Source organism: Anas platyrhynchos, chromosome 6, assembly GCF_047663525.1.
Source record: "Anas platyrhynchos isolate ZD024472 breed Pekin duck chromosome 6, IASCAAS_PekinDuck_T2T, whole genome shotgun sequence".
Taxonomy (NCBI): domain Eukaryota; kingdom Metazoa; phylum Chordata; class Aves; order Anseriformes; family Anatidae; genus Anas; species Anas platyrhynchos.
In genome coordinates, this window is record NC_092592.1 from 27,917,177 (window position 1) to 27,923,209 (window position 6,033).

Here is a 6,033-nt window from a genome sequence, read left to right on the forward strand (position 1 = left end):
CGAATAAATAAATAAAAAAAAATCTGTTCTAGTTTTCAGGAGGGGAAGCGTTGCTGAAATGCAACCCCCCCCCCCAACGTATCGCTGATGCAACTTCCTGTAACAAGCACTTTGTATAAAAAAAAAAGTGGACTTCCTGCTATAAGGCACAGGTATTTATTCTGTAACCAATTTTAGAACACACACAGAAAAAAAAAAAAAAAAAGAAAAAAAAAAGAAAAAAAATATTCAAATAAATGTGATCACTTAGTGCAAACGCCTCGCTCGGCTGCGGCTCTTCCCCGCGAACGGGAGCTCTGGCAGGAGGCTGCCCCCCAGGCCGGGGGGAACTTTGGGGACGGGGTGGCCGATGGGGGACAGAGATATCGTGACAGAGAACTGGCAGCCTCCCCTGCTCTTATTTGGGGCTGAAACCCTCCACGGAGGAGCCCCGAAGGCAGCGTGGGGGCACGCGGCCCCGTCGGGACGTGGAGGCGGTGATTTACGCCGCGGGCTCGGCGACGCCAGGCTCCTTCCTGCCCAAACCTTTCCACCGAGCTCGGAGGAGGCCTCGGGTTTGGCCGGCTCTGGGGGATGTGTGGGAGGCTGAACAGGGCCGCCGGCAGCATCTGCGGTTTTGGGGACCCCAAAAAGCCTCGGGGTGGCTGCCAGCAGCGCTGGTGCTGCGTCCCAGCCCTTGTGGGGTTGGTGTCCCCTGGGGGATGCCGGAGAGGTGACTCCATGGGCTCCCTCCCAGCCCGCGAGGATGTGAGTCAGGCGTGGGGCCGGCCGGGCCGCATCCTGCCCACGGCCTCCAGAACAATCCCCATTGTGGGATGGGGACGGGGACGGTGCCCGACCTGGTCCCCGAGGCCTTGTCCCCGCTGGCAGCGCCCCAGGCCGGGGCGGGGAAGGGCGAGGAGGAAACCTTTGGCTGGGGCCGCAAGGGGCGAGCTCCTAATCTGGGGAAAAATGGTCAAAGAGCAGCTTTGGGGAGCCGGTAGGGGTTTTCTGTCATTCTCTTCAGGTTTGGGCTTGTTTGGTTTTTGGGTTTTCGGTTGCCAAATGTCCTCCTTTCCGCTCTGGTTTGGATCCCCTCCGTGCTGCTTCCCCCTCACCGCTCAGCGGCGATCGGGGAGGCCAAAAACGGAGGAGAAGCGGGGCCGAGAGAGACGAGAGCTCCCTGTCCCCTGTGGTACCGACCCCATTTCCACCAGACATGTCCCCACCTGGCCCGTGCCTCATCATGGGGAGCACCCCAAAACCGCAGGTGCCCATTTTGGGGCCCCGGTGCTGTCGCCCGGCCCCGAGGGGGACACGAGCACCCGGTCCCACAGCATCGCTCCGGTGGCACACAGGGACACGATGGCCTCGCCCGGGTGGGCTAAGGAGTTGTAGGGCTGTCAGGAGGGGAAACCTGAAGGTTTTTGGGGTTTTGTTGATGGATGGCTCGGTCCGAAGGGGGAGAGGAGGAGGAGGGGGCGAGCGGGGGAGCCCATCCATAAACAGCTCGAGCTGTGAATGGAAGGAGACGGATTAGGAGCCGGGTGAAAACATGTCACGGGGCGGAAAGAAAAACGAGCAGCTGGGCCGGACCAAATTGGTGCCTGATGAAGGACATGGGGCCGGGTGGAAAAAGGATCTCGGGGCCCGGCGGCGCGGGCGGGTGGGGGCAGGCTGATGGGGAACAGCTGGGGCCGGACACGCACAGCTGGCGGCACGGGGCGATGCTGGTGCCATCGGTGTGCTTGGGCACCAAGCGCATCATGGGGTGGATGCTTCATCCTCAGCATGATCCCACAGACGGGGTGGCAGTCCCGGGAGGTAATAGGGTTGGGGTCCTGCTCCTCTGGTGTTTTAGGGACTTACCCGGCGGGGCTGGGGCTCCTCTGAGCCAAAGGGTCCCCAGGTGGAGGAGCCGCTGCTCCTTGCACCATTTGCATAGAGGTAAATAAGCAATCAGCATAATGAGGGAGATGCAAACCAGGCTCCCGCTTCGCCACCAGGTCCTATTTTTAACCCCGCAGAAGGATTTCAGCGCGACCCCGCGCTCCCCGCTCCGGCACCTGCAGCACCCCCGGGGCGGGGAGCTCAGACCCCAAATCTCCACCAGCTCCACTGCCATTAGACCGGGAAATCTCCTGCAGAAAGACACCCCAGTGTCACACCCCAGCCCTGGGAAACCTTTTTGGGCTGATGACCCCCCCCAGGGTCCCGTTTGGGGCCGGGGTGCGCTCCCCAGGACCCCCCCTCCCCAGGATCGCAGCCCCATGCTTAAACATGAGGAGTATATTTAGCTGCCATCAATTTAGGTTTGCGCATCAACCTTATAAATATGAAAGCCCATCTCGGCGAGATGTTTAAGATACCTCATCAGCCCTTGGAAAAGATGCAGGAATATTAATTAGCCAGATTTGGGTATTATCTCGTAATGAATAAATGAAGAGACTCGCTGCATAAGATGAAGCACCGTCGGCTCGTCGTTGGTTTGGGATTTTTTTTTTTTTAAGGAAAGTGAATTTTGGAGGTCGCTCTCTCCCCCTCACATCACGGAGGGGCTGCTGTAGGGTTGGGACCGGGCAGAGGGGTGCTCCTCGAGCCATGTGAGGGCCCCGTGCTGCTTTTGGTGCCCCATTTCGTGGCAGGTCCCGATGGACGAAGTTTTCTGCTCCCAAAATTTGGCCCCCGCTGCCCACATCACGTCTGGTGATGGAGGGACGGGGACGGGCTCAGAGCCCTGCCCCAGCTGCAGCGACCCCGCGGCCTCCCTGTACCCAGGACGGAGCCATCCAGCGTGGCCTTCTGTCCCTAAAAACTTATTTCTAGCTCCCTTCTCCTCTCCCCCTTGGCTGTTTCGTCCCCTCCATCCAGGCCAGGCCGTGAACTTCCCAGTTGCTGTAGAAACGGGGATGGGGGACACACTTCAAGACCGAAAAGTCCAACAAAAAATGGCTTTGTGCGCTCCTGGGACGCGGCCGCTTCGGGGCCCTTCTCCATGGGGGTGGCTGGGGAGGCTGTGGGGTGGCTCCTGCTGGTCCCAAAACCCTACAATGAGCAGTGAGCAGAGGCAGGGACCCCATGGGGAAGGGGACGGGAAGGTCCCCATCACCCGTGGGGTGCTCAAAGCATCGCAGGGGCTGCGCAGCCCCCAGCTGAGGCACCCACGTCCCCCCTGAGAGCGTCCCTACAGGGAAATCCCCTCATTTCTCGAGATTTTGGGCCCGAGCAGGGGATGTCCCGGAGGTGGCAGGGGACGGGGGCTCGGTGGGCAACGGGGAAGGGACGGGGTGGGAGGCAGCGGCCACCCCCGGGGGAGCGTCCCCGGAGCCGTCGCGTGGCGGCTGCCGGGCGGCGCGTGGGGTGCGGGGCGCTGCCGGCTGCCGGAGCTGCCATTGTTTGCCTTCAATCAAGATGTTTCAGGCAGAATCAAAAGCACCAACTGGGGAAATCATCATCACAAAAAATCTTGCGCCTGCAAAATAGGTCAAGTAAGACTCCAAAGAGAGAGAGCGTCTGATCTGCATGGCGAGGAAGAATGGCAACAGCTGTGATCTCCAGTATATATGGAGGGGCTGCGGGGAGGGGAAGGGGGGGGGGGATAAATATATATATCCATGCATATGTATAACCGCTTACAGCTGTTGGGCCGTATGTTCATTAGGGCCAACTGTTTTGGAGGCAGAGGGATCAGCGCTAATCGGGAAAGGGAGTTTTAGCATCACATTCAGAGGCAAAAGTGTCAGGAGCAACTGCGGCCCCCCCGGCCCCCCCGCCCGCACCAGCTGTGCCGCGCTCCCTGCGCCTGATTCAGCAGCTCTGCGGGCCCGAATTTGGGGCGATCCGTGCACGGGAGACCCAGCCTGCCCTCCCCGGGGACCCAAAGGGGCCCTGTCCCTCGCAGGGTGCCCGGTCCCCAGCTGGGGACACAAGCACCGCTGTCCCCCAGTGCCTCGGTTTGCCCAGCTGTGGTTTGGGACCCCCCCGGACATCCCGGCCTGGTGCTGCTCCCACAGGTGCCGGCTGTAAAAACGGGATCAAAACTCGTCTAAATCCTCGTGTCTGGCACAGGGGGGGAAGGAGCCAGGCCGGGACAGCTGCCTCGGCCACCCCGAGCCTCCTGGCCCCACAGGGTGACAGCCAAAATTGGGGGTTTGGGCCCAGCTGTCACACAAGGGGGTCCCCAACCCATGGGTGATGCTCCGGGCTCGGGGACCCCGCTGTCCCCCCGCTGCAGACCCCAAATCCATCCCCCTCGGCACCCTGAGGAGGCAGGGGCTCGGCTCCGCCGGCAGCACGAAAATAAAGGTTGCGGAGCCAAGCAGCAAGGACAAGTTGTATTTAAAAATACCTCTCATCCGGATGATTTATCTGCAGGGCGTTCCTGCCAGCTCCTCATGCAGATCAGGCTCGGGGCCTAACCCACCTGACAGCTCCCCTGCCTTTTAGGATTATTTATTCGGGGCTGCACGGCGCTGTCCCGTGGGGCGGGCACGGCACGGCGCGGACGAGCTCTCCTTCCAGCCTGTCCTCCTCGGATGGGGATTGTCTTTTTTTTTTAATATTTTTTCCCCCGTTAAAAGGGATGGAGATGCTCACCTCGTTCAACCAGCTACATGGGAACGGCATGGGGAGTTCCCACAAAGCCGCCCCCCAGCCCGGCTGCAGATTTACGGGAGTTTTTACTTCCAATCACCCCTGGAAAGGGAAATAAGCGAACAGATTGCAATAAAAAATAAAAATAATAAAAAAAAAAATCCAACAAGCCCCAGTTCAGCGAACTGAGCCCGGAGCTGCAATTTAGCCAGGAGCCAATTGCGAGGCTCCGGTCCGAGCTTGTTTCCACTTCGAATAAAATAAAATTTAAAAAAAATTCCCCTTAATTAAGGGTGGCTGCCCCAGGGTGCTGGCGGAGGGGCCGGGAGGACAATGAGACCTCCAGCCCCGCATCCCAGAGGCGCTCCTGCGGGGTGCACGAGGCCCTAAACAAGCGGGCAACAGCGGCCAGAGAGGAACAAAAATCCCGTTTGCCTCTCCTTCGGGCAGCAGATTATTATTATTATTATCATCATCATCATCATCCCCCCCCTCTCCTCTCCCCACATCCAACCCACTCGGCTCCGCGTCCTTTCGGGAGCCCTAAATTCATCCCGGCCACGTGAAAGCGGGGCTGGTGCGGGGAAGGGAGCGGCGGCTCGCTCCAGCAGCCGCATGCAAGGTCACAGCCGCACGCAGCCGCGCCATAAATCATGGCCTGGGCCACCGGGAGCAGCAACAGGAGAGGGGAAACGCGGCGGCTCCGGGGGCAGGGGGCCGCGGGGGCCGATCCATAACAGCCTGACAAGCCCAACAACTCTCGGGGTGTTTGCTTGCCAGGGAAATATTTTTCGCATCCAATCCATTAGGCAAACGAGATGAAAAAGTGTTTCCTACTTTGCTTGGAAAAAATAAAAATAAAAATAAAAAATATAGCGGGAATCGGTATAAAGCATGCCTTAAAAAAAAAATTAAAAAAAAATAAAAAAAATTTAAAAAAAGAGAGAAAAGAGATTAAGTGTGACCATCTATAATGTTTTTTTATTTTTTCCAATCGCTCCGACGGCCTTGCAGGCATCCTGGCCGTGCAGGGAAGGAGCTGATGTTTCACAGGGCTCTAAAACTCTAAAAGCTTCTCACTGGCTTTGCAGGAACAGTAATGAGTCAAATTAGTTGGAAAGAAACAAAACCAGAATCCGCTTCCCCCTCAGAACTGCCTCCACCTCAGCGACGTTGCAGCAAAACCGAATCGTTCTCCGCTTTTCTTTTCCCCCCCTTTAATTTCCCTGCCTGATCAGCAGGGAACGGCGTTCGTGACACGCTTTTTTTTAACCTACAAAATGATTTTGGAGCCGGCAAGCTCCTCTCAAAGCTTTTACGGTGCTTTGGGACAAGTGGAAAGCCGGGGGGAAAGGGCCCTGCTCCAAAACTTGTCCGCGAGGAGGAGGCAGGGGGAGAAGCGGAGGCACCGCTGGGACAAGGGGCCAGGCGATGGGAAAGGAGCACCCCGAGACACCGCTC